The 17,040-nt window shown below is 56.9% G+C and overlaps 2 long non-coding RNA genes across 3 annotated transcripts; one reads left to right on the top strand and one right to left on the bottom strand.

Moving 5' to 3' along the window:
• The first annotated feature begins 5,520 nt into the window (after positions 1–5,520).
• On the top strand, positions 5,521–14,650 carry LOC144298504 (uncharacterized). Of its 2 annotated transcripts, none has more exons than XR_013365437.1 (5): positions 5,521–5,665; positions 8,435–9,823; positions 11,912–12,161; positions 12,624–13,431; positions 14,499–14,650. It is a non-coding gene; the product is annotated as an uncharacterized LOC144298504 (long non-coding RNA). The 2 variants fall into 2 exon arrangements; XR_013365436.1 differs by having other exon boundaries at positions 12,619–13,431.
• LOC144298505 (uncharacterized) lies at positions 10,034–16,738 on the bottom strand. Its single transcript, XR_013365438.1, has 3 exons — positions 16,601–16,738; positions 12,608–12,777; positions 10,034–10,921 (listed from the first exon to the last, which is right to left on the bottom strand). It is a non-coding gene; the product is annotated as an uncharacterized LOC144298505 (long non-coding RNA).
• Positions 16,739–17,040: the final 302 nt, after the last annotated feature.

Raw genomic sequence — 17,040 nt, 5'->3', positions numbered from 1 at the left:
CAGGCCTCCCTGACCTCCCCGGCTCAAGTAGCTCCCACCCTCGTCACCCTCTAGCACCTCAGTTTAATTCTTCGTCACTTGTGCTGCTGTCTGAAATTTTCTGGTTCATTCTTTTTCTTTTCTTTTTTTTTTTTTTGTTCATTCTTTTTCCCATGAATTGTCTGCCTTCTCCCTGGGACAGGAACCACACTTGTCCCCCTCCTGTGGCCCCGGTGCCTGGCACGCTTCTGGAACACAGGAGGTGCCCCATAAATGTTTCTTGAGTGAAAGAATGATAAAATCTTTGGGGAGGGGGTGAGCTGTGAGCTCCCAAAGCATTTCTCAGAGGCCCCCACCCCCCATGCCTCACATGTGCCTGGAAGATTCACGGAAGGGGGTTGCAGCCCCATTTTGTGGATAAGGAAACAGGTTTGGAGAAATGAAGTGACTTGCCCAGTGTCCCCAGCCTGACCGAGTAGGGCTGGGATTCTATCCCAGGTCCCTCTGCCCAGACCCCCGCGCCCCCCTCCTCCCCCAGGGCCTGGCTCATGCCTGTGATGGCTCCTGACAAGAAGCAGCTGGGGACAGGTGTCTGACCAGCCAGGCCGGTTCCAGGGCATGTTTGGGGGGCATCCCCGCCCCACCCCTCCCTCCTGCCGGGTAATGCTGAGGGATTACCACCTGCTCCCACACCTGCCCCTGCCTCCTCACCCTCATTCAGGCCCTGAGAAGCCCCCACCACCCACAAGGCCACAATGGATGGTTTGTCCTTGGAGACCCCAGGATGCCTGCTCCCCACCCCCTCGGCTCCCTGCCTGTGCTCTGTGACCTGGGGCAGGTGCACCCTGCTTTGGCTTGGGGAGGCGGCGGCAGCAGGCAGGAGTCTCCATCCTTCTGCACAGACACCATTGGCTACTGCCTCCCCGCTCACCCTGGCCAGCTGGGGAACCTCCAGGCACAGAGGCTGGGGGAGGGGAGTGCATGGGCACCTGCTGGGGACGGGCTGGTTCCGGTTTTTATAGAATTCACTAGGTTTCCCAGCAACCCTGGAGGCAGGCCCTGCGGTCCTCCCTTCTCCTGGCTGAGGTGATAGAGGCCCAGAGACAGAGGGCAGCGCACTCGCCCAAGGTCACACAGCAGGCAGATCCAGAACCCGAAGGTTTTTTCCTATTCCTTCACCACGTCCCTCCTTGAGCCATCGTCGCTACAGCCTTTGCCGAAAACCAGCTCTGTGCCAGGCATTTAGCCAGGCCCAAATTCGTGGAGAACCCTTGTTCAGCAGGTAGGGATTTACCAAGAGAATCACTTCATTGTCAAAACACCCTATGAGGCTGTTACTCAGAGTAGGCCCCGCGCACAGACGAGGAAACAGGTGCAGAGAGAAGTGACTTGTCTGGGGACTCAGAGACAGGTCAGGGCTTCTGTAATTTACTCAACAAAGATTTGCTGAGCACCTACTGTGTGCCAGGCCAAAGTAGATGAGGAGGGATCAAAACAGACACACTCAGCTTGCACGACCTTCACAGTCCCCCCGCAGAGACAGACACGGAACCACTCAAGAAGTGATACGCACCAAGCTTTGCAGACAGGTCTGGGTTGTCACTTGCTAGCTGTGCGACCTTGGGTAAATTACTTAACCTCTCTGTGCCTGTTTCCTCCTGGGAGGCAATAATAACCCCTACCTCAGAGGGTTGGTTACAGTTCTCAGCATAGGGAAATGGCTCTCCAAAGCTCTTGTTTTCTCTTCTTTCATTGTACAAAAACTTATTGAGTGCCTACTGTGTACCAGACTCTAATCTGGGAGCTCAGGACACAGAGGGACCAAGATGATATAGTCACTGCCCTTTAGGGGGTCTGGGTGGAGCCATAGTGTCCTGACACCCAAGCCAGCAGCCACAGAACTACTTCCAGCCCCACTCCCTCCTCCAGGAAGCCTTCCGTAATGACCCTGTCCCGAGGGAACTCTGGGACTCCGTAGGCTGAAGGACACCGACCCCCTCCATCCGGGTGCCCAGAGTCACTCATCCTGAGCTGGCGCCCATCTCAGGATGGAACGGGAAGCTTAGGCACTGGCAGGATGTTTTATCCATTAAGGTCCCGGCGGACGCCAGGAGACAGGCAGGGTGGAGATGGGAGTGAGAAATGACTTTTGCAGGCAGGACAGCGCCTCCTCTCTCTGTCCAGGTCTGGCTCCTCCCCAGAGGCCCGGCTCTCAAGCCTGTGGGTCCTCCCCCTGCCTGGGCCACAAGAAAACTGAATGCAGAGATGCCTGGGACTTCTCTAGGGCACCAGCAAGCGTCCAGCCTCTGGCCTCGGCCAGTGGGCTGACATCACAAACTGGGGGCTCAAGGGCCCACCCAGACCCACCGAGGGACAGAGGAGTCGATGTGGCCCCCTGGGGTTCGAAACAACTGGAGTTCCTTGCCCATGGATTTCCGTCAAAATCCAGACTTCTCGTGTTCCCAGGGCACCGGGCCCCCTTTTCTACGGGACAATGAATCCCACCCACCGCAGTCCCCACCAAACCCTATTGCCCGGTCCCTGCTCATTCAGGTACCTGCCGGGCACCTAGGAGCCATCTACCCCTTGTGTGAAGCAGGGGAAAGAACAACTGTGACATTTAGGTAGGGGTCAGGGGAGGAAGGGTTTGGGCTCCCCAGAGCAGCCCGTGCAGGCACCAGAATCCGCAATCCCTGCTGGGAAGGAGCAGCCCTCCGATCTTTCCAGGTGCTGCTGACCCCGGGGCCCTCCTGTAGCCAGGGCCCTGCCTGTGAGTGTGCGCAGAGCCTGGGGCTTCTTCCAAGTGAATCTGTGAGCTCAGCGTGCACATTTTGCAGACGGGTGTGTGTTTGTGGGCACAAATTTTGGCGGCTTCTAATCTTGGATCTGCCATTTCCTGGCTGTGTGGTCCTGGGCAAGGGCCGCACCCTCTCTGGGCCCAGTTTTCTCATCTGGAAAATGAACCCAGGGCTGGTGCCAGAGAGGAGGGAGAGGTCTTTAGTATCTGATGTAAAACCAAGTGCTTGGCATGTTCTAAGGGGTGAGGAGACCAAGGACCAGAGAGGTGGAGCCCACGGCCCAGAGCCACTGGCCAGGAAGGGCAGGAGGAGGATTCAAAGCCAGGCCTCCCGGCTCCTGGGGCCACGTGCTGACGCCCCCAACACACGGAGAATATTGCTCTGGGTACAATTCTCGCTCTTCTCATTCCATTGTTGCTGTCGAGGGACACACGTCATCCTCAGGGGCTCCTGGGCCCACTGGGGCCCAGTGTGCATGCGTCAGTGGTAGCCTGGGCCTCGCTCACATGGACACGCGTGTGTGTGTCTATGTGCATGGTGGGCATGTGTGTGCAGGGGGCTCTCTGGGACCCATGGAGGCCAGAGCTCCCCCAGCTGCTCAAGCTCCCTCACCCTCTGGCCTGCGAATGTCCACTGTCCCCCCGCCCCCACACTTCACTTCTCCTCTGGGGGCTCCTAACCCCACAGGGACCTTGCAAGACCTAGAAAGAATGGTGAGCTGAATCCCCACCCTCCCTCCACACCTGATCCTCCTGCTGCTGTGGAGTTGCTCCGGTGATGTGAAGGGGGGTACTCGTGGCGGGGACTCAGCCTCCTGCCCTGGGTAGCACTCCCCCCTGACCCCCAGATCCATCCGCTACGATACGGAGGCACTGCTGCCGGCTGGTGTGTGTGCAGGAAGGGTCCTCCCATGCCCCCGCACCCACAGGAACCCAGACACTTGTCACAGACCACATCACAGGCACAGGAACATGAACACTCCTACCACACACGCGCACACACACCCCCAAATACACAGCAGACACACACAACACCCTCCACATACACAGTAGCACTCACTGGGCACCTGATGGAAACACCAGACCCATAGCACACACTGACCTGCACACTTACAATCACGCGAAATCCCAGACACACAACACACGCACCAAATGCACACACTCACAGGCGCCTACAGACACAGAAGCACAAACAGCCCCAAATCCGACACACAGTGCAGATGCACAGACAGACACACATAGAAACACGGACACACATCCGCAGGCACCCACGTCACGGACACACAACGCACATTTACCTTCCATTCGAAGCTGCCCCAGCCGGCTGGCACCACGACTCCCACTCTGGACGATGACCTGCCTGCCCAGGGGACATCACCTCCCATCCCTCCCTGCCCTCCACCCCGCCAAGCGGTGGCTATTCAGGCTGGGCCCGCAGCGATTTATCAGTTTTCTAAAAATCGCTTCCTACCTAATAACAGCATAAACCTGTCAATGAGCCCCCCTCCTCCATGCATGAGGACCAGCCCCAGTGGGGTACACCAGAGGGCGGGGCCTAAGCCAACACCTGAGGAATAAAGCCTGGCTCCGCCATCCTGCCCCTTCCTCCCCTGTGCCTCCCCTTCCCCGTCTGTGAAATGGGAGCAGTAACCGATATAAGAACCAACGAGCTGATCCAGGACTACCCGGTCCTCATTACTGTAGGAGCAGGTGTTCATCCCCTCCCCAGGGGCAGCTGGAGCTTCCAGTTTTCTCACCGGGCTCTCTGGGATCCTCCGTCGGGGATTCCAATGTTGGACTTCTAGCTCCCTGTGGGCAGCAACTGGGGCTGTCTCACTCCTCACTGTGCCAGCTGAATAGATGCTGGTGGAGTGAATGAATGCGCGCAGGAGAGCATGAAGGGTGAAGGAACCAGTCCGGGGCCCTGCTACAGCTGGCCCAGCGCCAGGAGGCAGCGAGATCTTGTTTGGCAAGATCAGATCCTAACCAGGGAAGGCTTGGACCAAAATGCCTGCAGGTTCATTTCAGGTGGCGACGTTTGCTGCTCTATCTGGTGCAAAGGCAGAGACATCCTTGGAAATCCTTAAGTTGCTCAAAATGCACAATGCAGACTTGTCTTCCCGCTCGGTGTCTTCGACTGTCCCCCTTGGTATCTGCTCCAGCCACACTGGCCTCCTGGCTGTTCTTTGAACCCAGCAGGCACATTTCTGCCTCAGGGCCTTTGCACTTGCTCTTCCCTCTGCCCAGAACGCTCTTCCTGACCCTCGGATAGTTGCATGGCTTCGTTTCCCCAGCTGAGCCACAGGAACATAACAGTTCTGTCGAGGAGGATCCAGCCCGTCCTGTAAAGGCTCAGGAAAGGGAGGGGCTGTTGCTTATTGCTAGCGTTGGAACGGGTGTGCTTCCCTCCCCAGAGGGGATAACTCCTGCTTCCTGTCTCTGCTCAAGTATCACCTACTCAGTGAGGCCACTCCCGACCCCAGCTGCCGGCCCCTCCCCATGCAGCGCTATTTCATGGTCTGTCTCTTGGCCCCTGCTCTTCTCCACAGCTCTCACCACCACCTGACATTCTTTTATTTGATGCCCGTCTCCCTGTGAATTCTCCGGGGCAGGGCTCTTTCTTTGTGCAAAGTTGAGCACTGCCTGGCACATAGTAGGTTCCCAAAAAATATCTGCTGAATGAATGCATTATGAAACACAACAGACTAGGAAGGAATGGAAGGTTCTAGAACAGGCCAGAACATACAAGAGAACAGGAACAACGGAATGGACGTGGCAACCCGACATGACCCAGAAGAGCCAGGAGGAGCCTCAAGCTTCAGTGGACCCGGAGAAACTGTCAGGTTCCCTCCTGCAGAACCTCCACCTAAAACTATGACCAGGGCCCAGGTGGGCACCACTGGGAACAGGTGGCTCAGTGCTGCACTTGGACTTGGGGGGGAGGGTTCCCCATGCCACCTCCCCTCTAGCTCCCCTAGTCTGAGGGCTTTTCCGCCCACTTGGTCCCTGTTCCTGTCCAGCCGGACAGGTCAGGGGTGGTTTCTGGTCTGGGCACTGGGGCACTGGCTCCTGTCTGGGGTGATTCCTGCTGAGTCACTGGCTGAGGCTCTAAACAGGATCCCATGGGCCTAATCGTGCTGGGGGTGGGTGACCAGGGCCAGAGGGATGAGACACCGAGTCTATGTGAAGGGTGGGTGCTGGGCGGGCCACAGCCTGCTGCTCCCCTCCTTGGTGGCTTCTGTTTCACCCCGGCCCACAGCTCGGCTCTGCGAGGACCCAGCCCCGCTTCCAGGCCTGACCAAGGGCCTGGCTACCCTGCTGGTTAGGAAAGAGGAGAAGAGAAGATGTGGGGCACCACCCCCCACCAAGAAGCCCTCCATGGGGGAAGGCTGACTAGTGAGATGCTGTTCCTTACCTGACACAATTCAGGAAGCCTTCATTCCCTTGGCGCGTGGGGTGCTGGCCTAAAGCCTGGGCCTTCTGGCAGGGAAGGGGCTCAGTAGGGGGACCCTGCCTGTCTGCCTGGAGGGTTTGGAGGTCCTGACCCCAACCCGAGCATTATCTTGGCACCTCTCCCTCTCTCCTTAGCCTTCACCATAACCCATCACTGAGCTAGGGTGATGCTCCCCCGAAATTTATCTAGAATCTGACCATGTCTCACCACCTCCATTGCCCCTCTGCTCAGGATCCTCCCCAGGGGCTCCTGCCTCTTCGAGCAAAAGCCAAATCCTCACTGTGGTTTGCTCGATCTACCCATTTCCTCGATGACCTTATCCTACCTCACCTACTTCGCTCCAGCCACACAGGTTTCCTTGCTGTTCCTTGATTATGGCAACCAAATTCCTGCCTCAGGACCTTTGCACTAGCTCTTCCCTCTGCCTGAAACTTTTTTTTGAAACTCTTTTTCCCAGATATTTACATGCCCCCCACCCCACCCCACGCACCGTACTGCCTTCAAATCTTTGCTTGGCATCACTTCCTGAGAGAGGTCTTGCTTCACTCCTCGCCCAACATGGAGACCACTCTCTAGCATGCTGGCTCTCCCAGCTGTGCTTGATTCTTCTTTCCTGACCCTTACCACTGTACGTTGTACTACATATTCACCGGTGCTTGTCCACCTCCCTTGGTACTGCGACATCTCCACGAGGGCTGGGAGATTGTCTGCTCCGCTCACTCTTCTATCCCGTGTGCCCAGGCCAAGGTCTGGCCCACAGCAGGTGCTCAGTATAGTCTGGGCAGATCAGTGAGTGGAGGCTTGAGCTGGAGAACTCGGGAAGGGGAGTAGGAAGGGCACATTTTAAAGCACAGGTGTTCAGGGAGAGCATCTCTGAGGAGGTGACATTGAAGCTGAAGCCTCAGGTTGAAAGAGAGCCAGTCCCTCCAAGTGTTTGTGTTCGAGGCAGCAGAGATAGCAAGTGCAAAGGCCCTGAGGCAAGAACCTAATCCACAAACTCAAGACATAGAGAGAGGATCATGAAGCTGGGTGTAATGTGCATGTCTGCCAGGGGCGGAGGGCGATTGGGCAAGTTTGGGGATTGATGCTGCTGCCTGTAACCCAGCGGTGCAAGGATCCCACCCGGACACCCCAAGGCCCCCTTAGTATCTGACTTGCTCCTCCCTGACGGTTTTCTGTCTGTCCCACCCAACAGCGGCCGCAATTGGGATCTCAGCTCTCCGCCCTCTGCCCCCCTTCTTCCACCCACCTCCCGCCTTTCCCGCCTGGTGCCGCTGGCAGAACGGGAACTGTGACTCAAGAGTCTGGAAGACAAGGGGCCTGCCCCCCCTTCCCTCCCCCTTCCCTCCCCCGTCCCTCCCTCCACATCCGGGCAGGCGTCTGGGCGGGTGGCCGGGCAGGAGCCAGCCTTGGCTGCCACCGAGGACCCTCCCACCTGACGTTCATCTGGGCTCCGGCCAAGGGCATCCTCCCGGCGGGGCAGACGCTCCACGTGGATTCCTACTGGCGGCGGCGGGAACAAGAGCGGCCGCCCCAACCATGCGACCCTGCCCGCCGCGTGCAGGGACTGTCCCCACCTTCCAGTGCGGGACTCCGAGGTCCAGAGAAGCTGTTCCACTTGCTTGGGTCACCCAGCAGACCTGGCATCGCGGGGCTATGGTGCCTGCAACGGCAGTGCCCGTTTGGCAAGTCCAAGGCGGCAGGCTGGGTGGAGCCGAGCCTTCACCAGTGTAGACAGACCACACGCTTCCCCAGGCACCTCCCAGGCAGGGCTGCCGACCTGTCCCCCAACTTCAGAGCTGGGCTCACCCTTCTCTCACTAGCCCTCAGACCCACACCAAGAAACAACTTGACCAAGAGTCCGGGAAGGAAAACACCCAGCAAATGGGACAAGGGGCCCTTCCCGGGGTGGCTTTGTCCCCTCCCACTCTCCTCCATTAGTGACCTCCTGCCCATCAGCCAGTGACCTCAAGGTCGCTTAATTTTGCAGAACCCGACACAACATTTTTCTGGCCTTCTCTGAAAAAGGCTCATGGTCATTCAGAGTACGGGCTCCAGCCAGATCCTGGCTGTCTTGGTTCAAGCCCCAGCTCAGCCACTTCTTAGCTGTTCAATCCTGGGCAAGTGTCTTCACCTCTCTGGGCCTCATGTGTATAGTGGGGCGTCCCCCTCTGAATCGCGGGGCGTCTCTATCTGTATTGCAGGACTTACAACTTCCAGGGTTGCTCTGCATCTTGAACGAACCGGTGCACACGGCAAGCGCTCAGCGAGGGTTCCCGTGATCCTCCACGTTCGCAAGCCTGAGTCCGTGCCGAGTGGAGCAACACGGCCGGGCGCCCCACCCCGTGCCCACACCGAAAGCTCATCTGTGAAACTCCTCAGTCACCCTGTCCCTCCTGCTAGAGTTACATGTCCAAGTTAGATTTTTCTTCTCTGGCATCCACTTAACAACCCATAGTTATTATTCTTTCTGGCCTAAAATACAGTGCGGTTTGGGGAAATTAATGGACCCAGGCTACTTTCCCTTCTGATGAGGTGGCATCCCTAGCATTTCTGGGAAACGAGGCACTGTTTTCCCATCCAAATGTCATTATGGACATGGGACTTCGAGGTGGATGCCACTTCCAGCCTGGGCTGCCCACCCCGCCCCCCGCCCCCCAAGCCCTCCTGGAGAGGAGATCCTGGGAGTCCCTGAGTCCCTGCTGTCCCCCCACCCCAGCCCCACCTAAACCAAGAGCATGAGATCTCAGGGCTGGAAAAAACCCTCCTCCCCTTGGGTCAGAAAAAGCATAATGCTGACAGCAGAGGCAGGCTTCTTGCTTCATTCTTAGAACCACCATTTGCGGGAGTTGTCTCCTTAGCACCACTTCCTGGGGATACAGAGTGGCGAGGGGAACCCGCCGGCCTGCAGCCACACAGGCAGGGGACAGCAAGAGGGATCAAAACCCATGCAAGTCCGACAGAGAAACGCTGGCATTTACCTTGTTGCTCAGAGTCCTCCGCACGAGGCTGGAAGACCGCCTTGCTCTCGCTCTCCCTTCCTCTCCCATCTCAGCCTGGGCTCCAGGGCGTTTGGAATCCAACAAACCCAACTCACTTCTCACCAGTGTGACCTTGGCTCCCAATTCCCGCTCTCTGAGCCTCAGTTTCCTTATCTGCAGAATGGGGGGCAATGCAGAGCCTCCCCAGGAGCTCGTGGTGAGAATCTGCCAAGGCGGCAGACGCTCAGAAAAGTGCTTAGCTGGCAGGTCCTCAATAAATTAAGCCTAGTATTCCCACCTGAGCCAGCAATTCCACTCCTAGGTACATACCCCAACGAACCGAAACCCGATGTCCAAACGAAAACCTATTCACGGGAGCACTATTCGCAATAGACAAAGGTGGGGAACCAATGTCCACCAGCTGATGAATGAATAAAAAATGTGCTATATCCATCCAATAGACTTATTCAGCAATAAAAAGGAATGGGGCTCTGATACATTTTGCAACGTGGATGAGCATGTGAAAGAAGCCAGACACAAAAAGCCACAGGCTGCGTGATTCCATGGATGTGAAATACCCAGAGGAGGCAAACCCGTAGAGATGGAAAGTAGGTTAGTGGTTTCCAGAGGCTGCAGGGAGGGGGGGAATGGGGAGTGACTCTTTAATGGGTACAGAGCTTCCTTTTGGAGTGATGGAAATGTTCTGGAACGGGAGAGTCGTGGTTGCACAACGTTGTGAGTGTACTGAATGCCACTGAATTGCACACTTCAAAACGGTCGATGTTATGTGTATTTTACCATAATTTTTAAAAAGTGCTTAGCACAGTGCCTGGCAGACAGCAAGCATCCAATGAAAGTCAACCACGATTATTAACATCATTTCGGGAGAATCTCGTTGTATTTAAGGCTTGGGTTCCAGAGTTGGCTTGTGAGACCAAAATCGAGGCAAAGCCACAATCCACAAAACACAGGACCTATTTTCCCTGCCGTCCGTCGACGGCACCCAGGCCTGGGTCCCTGTGGTCACATTTTCCGTGCCACATGGCAGCCAATAGGTGACTCTGGGTCCCTCTGCCCAGCTGACCTTGTAATTATGGAGAAAGAAAGACAATATATCCCATACGCTCAGTACACGGAGACTGTGGTGCCACATAGCAATGAGAGGAAGAACGAAAATGGGCTAGTCTAGCTAGGGTCGTCAGGGAAGCTTCCTTGGAGCAGGTGACTCAAGGAACCGAGAGGATCTCCAGCTGTGACCTGCACGGTGCTGCATGCTTCACACCCAGCCCCCTCAGCCCCACCAGGCTCTCTCTGGTTCACTGAATTCCAGCAACACCTTCTCTCACTGTCTCACTTGCTCTGTCCCCAGGGCCTTTGCACTTGCCTCTCACTTTACCTGGAGCACTTTCCCCATATCTGCCCCAGACGAGCTGCTTCTCTGCTGACTCCTCACATATCACTTCGTCAGGGAGGACTTCCTGGACTGCCCTGTCCTAAGGGGCCCCTGAAATCACGCTCCATCACCACACCCTGCTTTGTTTCCATTCTAGTACTTTTCCCATTTGAAATTATCTTCTTTATGTGTCTGTTATCCATCTCCTCTGCTAAACCATCAGCTCCACGATAGCAAGGCTTTTGTTGTCTGTCTGGTTTTCCGGTGTATCCCCTGGTGCCCTATGCCTGGCAACTAGCAGGTGCTCCAGAAATAACCTTGGGAATAAAGCACAAATAAATGAATGAGTGAATGTGTGAGCAAATGAACGAATGAATGCGTCTTTGTAGAGGGGATGGGGCTCAGCCATGAAAGGGGCCGAGAATGCCACAAGGGCATTGCAGGAGGGGACAGGACTGCCTCGAGGGACCCCTATCAACCCAGGCCACACCCAGGAAATCCGTGAGGGGCTTGTTGACGAGGAGCGGGGGCCAAGCTAGTCCTGGTGACCACAGGCCCATCTGTTTCCCTCCCTCTGGGCGTCCCCTCTGCTCACACGTCCTGGGGGTCCTGTCCACCCAGCTCCGTAGCCCACATCCTGACTGTGACAGCCTCCAGCACTGGGTGACCCACAGGGACTTCCCCAGCAGGTGACAGCTGCGGCAGGGGGAAAGTGCTGGGCAGCTGCCAGGCTGGCCCTGTGTTCCCGAAACTGCCTTCTGGGAATTGAGTAGGGGGTGAGCGTGCCCATGTCAGGGCGGGTTGGCCAATGGCCCTCAGGATGCCCAGCCCGAGTGATCCTGGGCAGGTGGACACACTTCTGTGAGCCTCCATTTCCTTGTGGGTAGACACGGGTGATAATTCTCACCTCACAGGACTGTGTGAGAAAGAAATGGGGCAGTGTGAACAGAATGCCTCCCAAGGGGCTTGCTGTAAGCTATACTTACACTAACATATTACCCAGGATATACGTACACTAACATATTACATAGGATATACTTACACTAAAAAAAACCTATTTATTGCTTATCTCAAATTCAAATGTAAGTGGGCATCCTGGGTCTCTTGTTGTCGATCTTGCTTTTGTGTTTGCTAAATCTGTTCATTGTGGTTGAACTCATGGTTCAGAAGTTCCTGCCTCTGACAACATTCTTGCCTCGGTCTCAGGCTCAGGCCGTGGGGGGAAGCCGGGGCTTGCAGAGGGAAGTGACTCACCCAGGGCCCTCCGGGCCTGCTGCCTCTGAGGCCAGGCCCATCCTCACTCCCAGGAAGCTCCTGTCCTCCATCCAATGGTAAAACCCACCGCAGCTTGACACCTGGGATCCCTCCGAATCTCAGAACAGCACACCACGCTAGGACAGCTGCCCCTCCGTGGTGCCAACGAAGAAACAGGCTCAGAAAGTCGATGGGACTAATCCAAGCTGACAGTGGCACTTCCTGGATGCTGCTCCTCGTCCTGGGGCAGAGCCTGGGGCCCGAGGGCCGCAGCTGGCAGAGCTCCAGGCTCGGCTCTAACTGGTGAGTCCCACGGCCCCCTGCCTGCCCTCCCGGCCACTGCTGGACCAGGACCCAACGAGGACTTACTCAGCCCCAGTTTAACTTCATGGAGGAAATTCCTCCCGCTGGCAGCCTTCCCACGATCCCCAGCTCCACGGCCGGGAACTGCCTCCCCCAAGGCCTGCTCACCTCCTGGCAGCACCAGCAGATGTGGAAACCAGGCTTGGCTCTGAGCTGGCAAACAGTGGGTGGTGGGCGGGGCTTGGGCCAGACACACTCCGCCCCTGCGGCCAGCTCTCCATCTCTTTGGGTCATTCAACAAACATCTACAGAGGTCTATTGCGGGCCAGGCCCTGGGCCCCCCTCTTGGGTCGGTTGCAGGGGAGAGAGTGGGATGAGAAGTATTCAAAAGGCCCAACACACAGCGAGGCACTCATATATCTACCCTTTTCCCTCCGTGCACCTACTGTGGGCTCAGCACAGGCCTGTGAGCGAGACAGGATCAGACCAGGAAAGCAGAATGAAGACACCAGGCCGTCGACCAAACTGGCTAGCGACCACGGAGCATGTACTGCGGTGCCGGACTCCTCTCCTGCAATGCTCCTGATGACCCTAAGTGGCAGGGCTGCGACCACGTCTGTCACACAAAGTGGGGAGCGAGGATTAGCACATGCTTCAGTATCGCTCCTGTTAGGGAGAATGGGCAGTGATGGACAGACACCAGACGCACGTACGGGGCACTGAGGACATAGCAGTGAAGAAAATAAAGCCAGAACTCTGTACAGCACCGGAGAAGGCCAGATGCCTGGGTTTAAGTCCCAGCTCTGCCACCTACCAGTTGTGTGACCTTGGGCAAGTAGCTTGACCACTCTGAGCCCCAGTTTTATTTTCTGAAAAAGTAATAACAGTGCCCACCTCACGGGGTCCTGAGGATTTCACACATTCCTCCACGGCAAGCGCCCAGCACAGAGCCTGGTGCACACTAACTGCTCAACACGTACTGAGTATTCTTTTTACTCTCCCCTTCTCAGCTGAGTGAGCCCAGACTCAGGGGAGTTATGACACCTGCCCTGCATGAAAGACTAGTCAAGGTGGAACTTGACTCCGGATGTCCAAAGGATTGAAGGGACCCCTTCCTCAGGAAGCGATCCGCACTCACTCTATTCCAGCTCAGAGGGGCCAGCTCCCCAGCCCCTTCCCTGCTCCAGGCTTTTAATGTCAGTGTTCAAGGCCCTACAAGGACACCCTCATGCAGTGTCCAGCGGATCACCTGTGTCCGAACCTCCGCCAGGTGCTGTCTCCATGGGCCCCACCCCCAGTGGGGAAACACACCTTTGTCCATGCAGGGCCTGGGGGTCTGCATTTTAATCAGTGTTGCTGATGGTTGCTGCTCTGGGGCCTAATGCTGCCCGCGAGGCCTGGAGCAGGGCCGAGATGGAGGTCACCCAGGCACAGGTGAGAGCACCATCCAGGTGTGAGGTGGGCTGCAGCAAGCAATATTGTATTTTGGAGAGGGAGAGGAGGGTAAAAGGACAGAAGGAAGGAAAGAGGGGCGGGGGGAGAGAAGGAGAAAGAACGAAAGAAAGAAAAAAGGAAAGAATTCTCATCTGGCCCAAGATTGCCCAAACTGAGTTTGGGGCCAGACCGCAGGGCTCTCATTTCTCCCCTGATTTTTCTGCCAGAGGCAGGAAACATTCTCCCTTGGGATGATCAGAAATAGCAGAGTCCAAACACTAGGCTGGGTGAGAGGACTCCAGGCGGGGGGAGGGATTTACACCAAAGGGCTCTGTGGAGTCTAGAGGGTCAGGGCACAGCCGCTGGCGCCAGTCCGCCTGGGTTCAAATCCCTGCTCTGCCCCTTTCTGGCTGTATGATCCTGGCTGTGGCCTCAGTTTCTCACCCACAAAGCAGGAACCATGATGGTACCAGGCATGGCTACATTTAGGTGTTTAGATGTCATCCCAGGACTTGTTCTCTGTCCACTGTTGCTGGCTCCTCTCAAACTCCCCGCTCACTGAGGCAAGAAGAGCTCCACACTCCAGGCTGCCCCCCCAGCCCGCAATCCCAACAGAAAGAAAGGGCTTCATTCCTTATGGCTCTGGTCAAGATCCCAGGCCAGCCTCTCGTTGGCTGAGAAGATGCAGTGCTCCAATTGCTCGGTACTGGGTCACATGCCCCGCACCCCCCCCCCCATGGAGTTGGCTCCACCCAGAACCCCTGGACTGAGGATCAGAGGAGCGGAATGGGTGCTGGCTGGCAACCAACACCGGATTCCCCTACAGGGGCCCAGAATGGGTATGAATTTGAATAGGAGAGCACCCCACCTGTGCCACTTTATTTATTTATGTGTTCCTGTTAGGCTTCCTGACAACCCCCTTGGAGGATGCTTGGAGCGGACCAGGCCAAGGTTACCTAGACCGGCCTCAATTCCCCTCCACCCCTGCCCTCTCTCATCTCAACCTCCAGGAGGATGATTTATACGGCACTGCGGTAAGAACATTTGATTCCTCAGCTCAGCCTGTCATCCTGTCCCCCACCCCTCCCAGCTCCTGGGCCGTGAGCGGTCCAGGTACTTGCCCAGGGCCACATGGCAGGGAGGGACAGCCAGGCTCGGGACCTGGTGCTGCCTGAGTCCACTCAGAACCTCCAGGGCTTCCTGCCACAGGGCCAGGCCCCCTGAGAAGGTGGGCAGAAGAGTGGCCTCTAGGGACAGGAGGCCTGGGTCTGAGCCCAGCTCTGCCCCTTAAATCCACGTGACTGCAGGCAAGAGTGAGCATTTCAGATCTCTAGGTCTCGCCTGCAAAATGGCCCTAAGCCCAGGAGCTACCCCTGGGGTCGTGGCGAAGCTCCCAGAAGCTCGGGTGAGCTGAAGCCCACAACTAGCACTTAATAAAAAGCCGTGCGGCATGGCTCCGGGGCCCCAGCCTGGCCAGCGTGGCCTGGGATGCCCACGGCGGTGAGCACTCTGCCCAGATTAACTCACCATCTTCGAGACGGTGCGGAGGGAGCGGAGTGCTCCTGTTACTACCTGTTTTACTGAGGAAGAAGCACAGAGAGACCTGCCTTGCCTGAGGTCACACAGCCGAGGAGGGGGAGGAGGGCAGGGGTCAGAACACACGGGCCAGGCTGGTTCCAGAGCCCACCTCTTAACCACTCTCCTGCGCCCCGCACGTAGTCGAGGCTTATTGCTGCCCCTCCTGTTGGGATCTGCCCAGCTTTCTGGAGTTAGGGTTCTACTCTGAGTTGGGGAGTAGGGTAGGCCCAAACTTCCCAGTGTCCCATCCCACATGGCCACCCTGTTGTGACCCTGCTGGAGAAACTGAGGCACAGAGAGTATGTGCAGTGCCCAAGGTTGCACAGTCCCAGGGGTAGCTGTGGTTTCTCAGGGCAGTGTCCTCGCCCAGCTGGCATCTCCTGGACCAGCCCCCAACACACACACACACACACACACACTCCCCTGTGGGGCTGGGGCTGCTCCCCCCGCCCCGCCCCAAGGCTCCATGCTGGCTGCAGGACATTTGTTACTGTGTCAGTTCCAGCCCCCACCCTGATGGGGGGCCAGCAGGCAGGGGGCTTCCTGGCGGCTCTGGGAGGGAGGAATGCGCCCCCACCCCCAGCCCCATATGGCCTCCATCCCGGCCCATCTGCTTCCCATTGCCTGACGCGGCCACTGCGGGGCCGACGGAGCCCGCCCGCAGGGGTGTGAAGTTTATGTGGCCAGGCCTGGAGCCGGCGGTGACAGGGCCACACACGCTCACACAGACACACATCGGACACCCCCCACCAGCCCTGATGTGAGTGTGCATACACAATCCACCCTTCCATCTGCCCCCAAATCCACCCACGCTCTCACACTCACACCAGCACCAAAGACATCCAACCTGAACACAGATCTCCGTCAGAACGCACCCTGCAACCAACCCTTGACTGACACACACACACATACACACATACACTCAACAATCCATTCCCATAATGGACCCCCCACACACAAACCCACTTACAAATGTACACACAGACTCACACATCCAATCACACTAGGCTCCTCCACTGACGTGCAAACAGCTGCACCATCCTAAATCGTGCCCCCTCAACACACACACACACACACACACACCCCTGCCCCCACCAGATGACACAAACTCGAAACAGTGACTTATACACAGGCCCTGGTCCCAGAGAGGCTGCCAGATACAGAGTGGATGCTCCCGTCTCTCAGAGCCCCATTCCCACCCCCGCATCTCCTGCAGCCCCCAAAACTGGGAGCTGCTCTCCAGGGCCCAGGCTCCTCTGCCAGCCATCTGCCACTTGCAACCCTGGCCCCTTCCCTCCCAGAGGCCAAGAGCAAAAGGCCGAGGAGCCCTGGGGGACCGGCAGTCACTGCTGATGTGGACTCAGACCCAAAGGATTTTGCATCCAGTGCCTTCCTTAGAACACCTGAGGGTGTCCCTCCTGACTTACCTGGGCTCCTGGGCACCTAGACTATTTTGGAGAGACCTCGTCACACGGCACCAGGGCCCCACAGGGCAGTTCAGGGACCCATGAACTTGCACTGGGGAAGGAAGGTACATCTTGATTTCCAGTAACCTCCAGCTGAAATCTGGCATTTCCTTTCCCGGGGGGGGCGGGAGGGGGCGGGCAGACATGACAAATGAAGCACAGCGGCTGTAGCTCGACTGTGACTTTGTCAGTCGGAAATCACAGGCATTTCCACAAACCTTTACAGCATCACAGAAATAGCGTTTATTCTCTTCCCGGCTTCAAAATGACTGTAGTTATTAGTGAGCCTGCGGCCAGATCTTGTCATTAAATGCACTAACAAAGCAGGACAGCCGTCACTGTATCAAGCACTTCGCTATTACATAGCTAAATAAACCTAGCTCGATATAATTGGCTTTCTT

Source organism: Canis aureus, chromosome 26 (assembly GCF_053574225.1).
Source record: "Canis aureus isolate CA01 chromosome 26, VMU_Caureus_v.1.0, whole genome shotgun sequence".
Lineage (NCBI taxonomy): Eukaryota > Metazoa > Chordata > Mammalia > Carnivora > Canidae > Canis > Canis aureus.
Note: the sequence above shows the minus strand (reverse complement) of the source record. Positions and strands in the feature narration are given on the sequence as shown.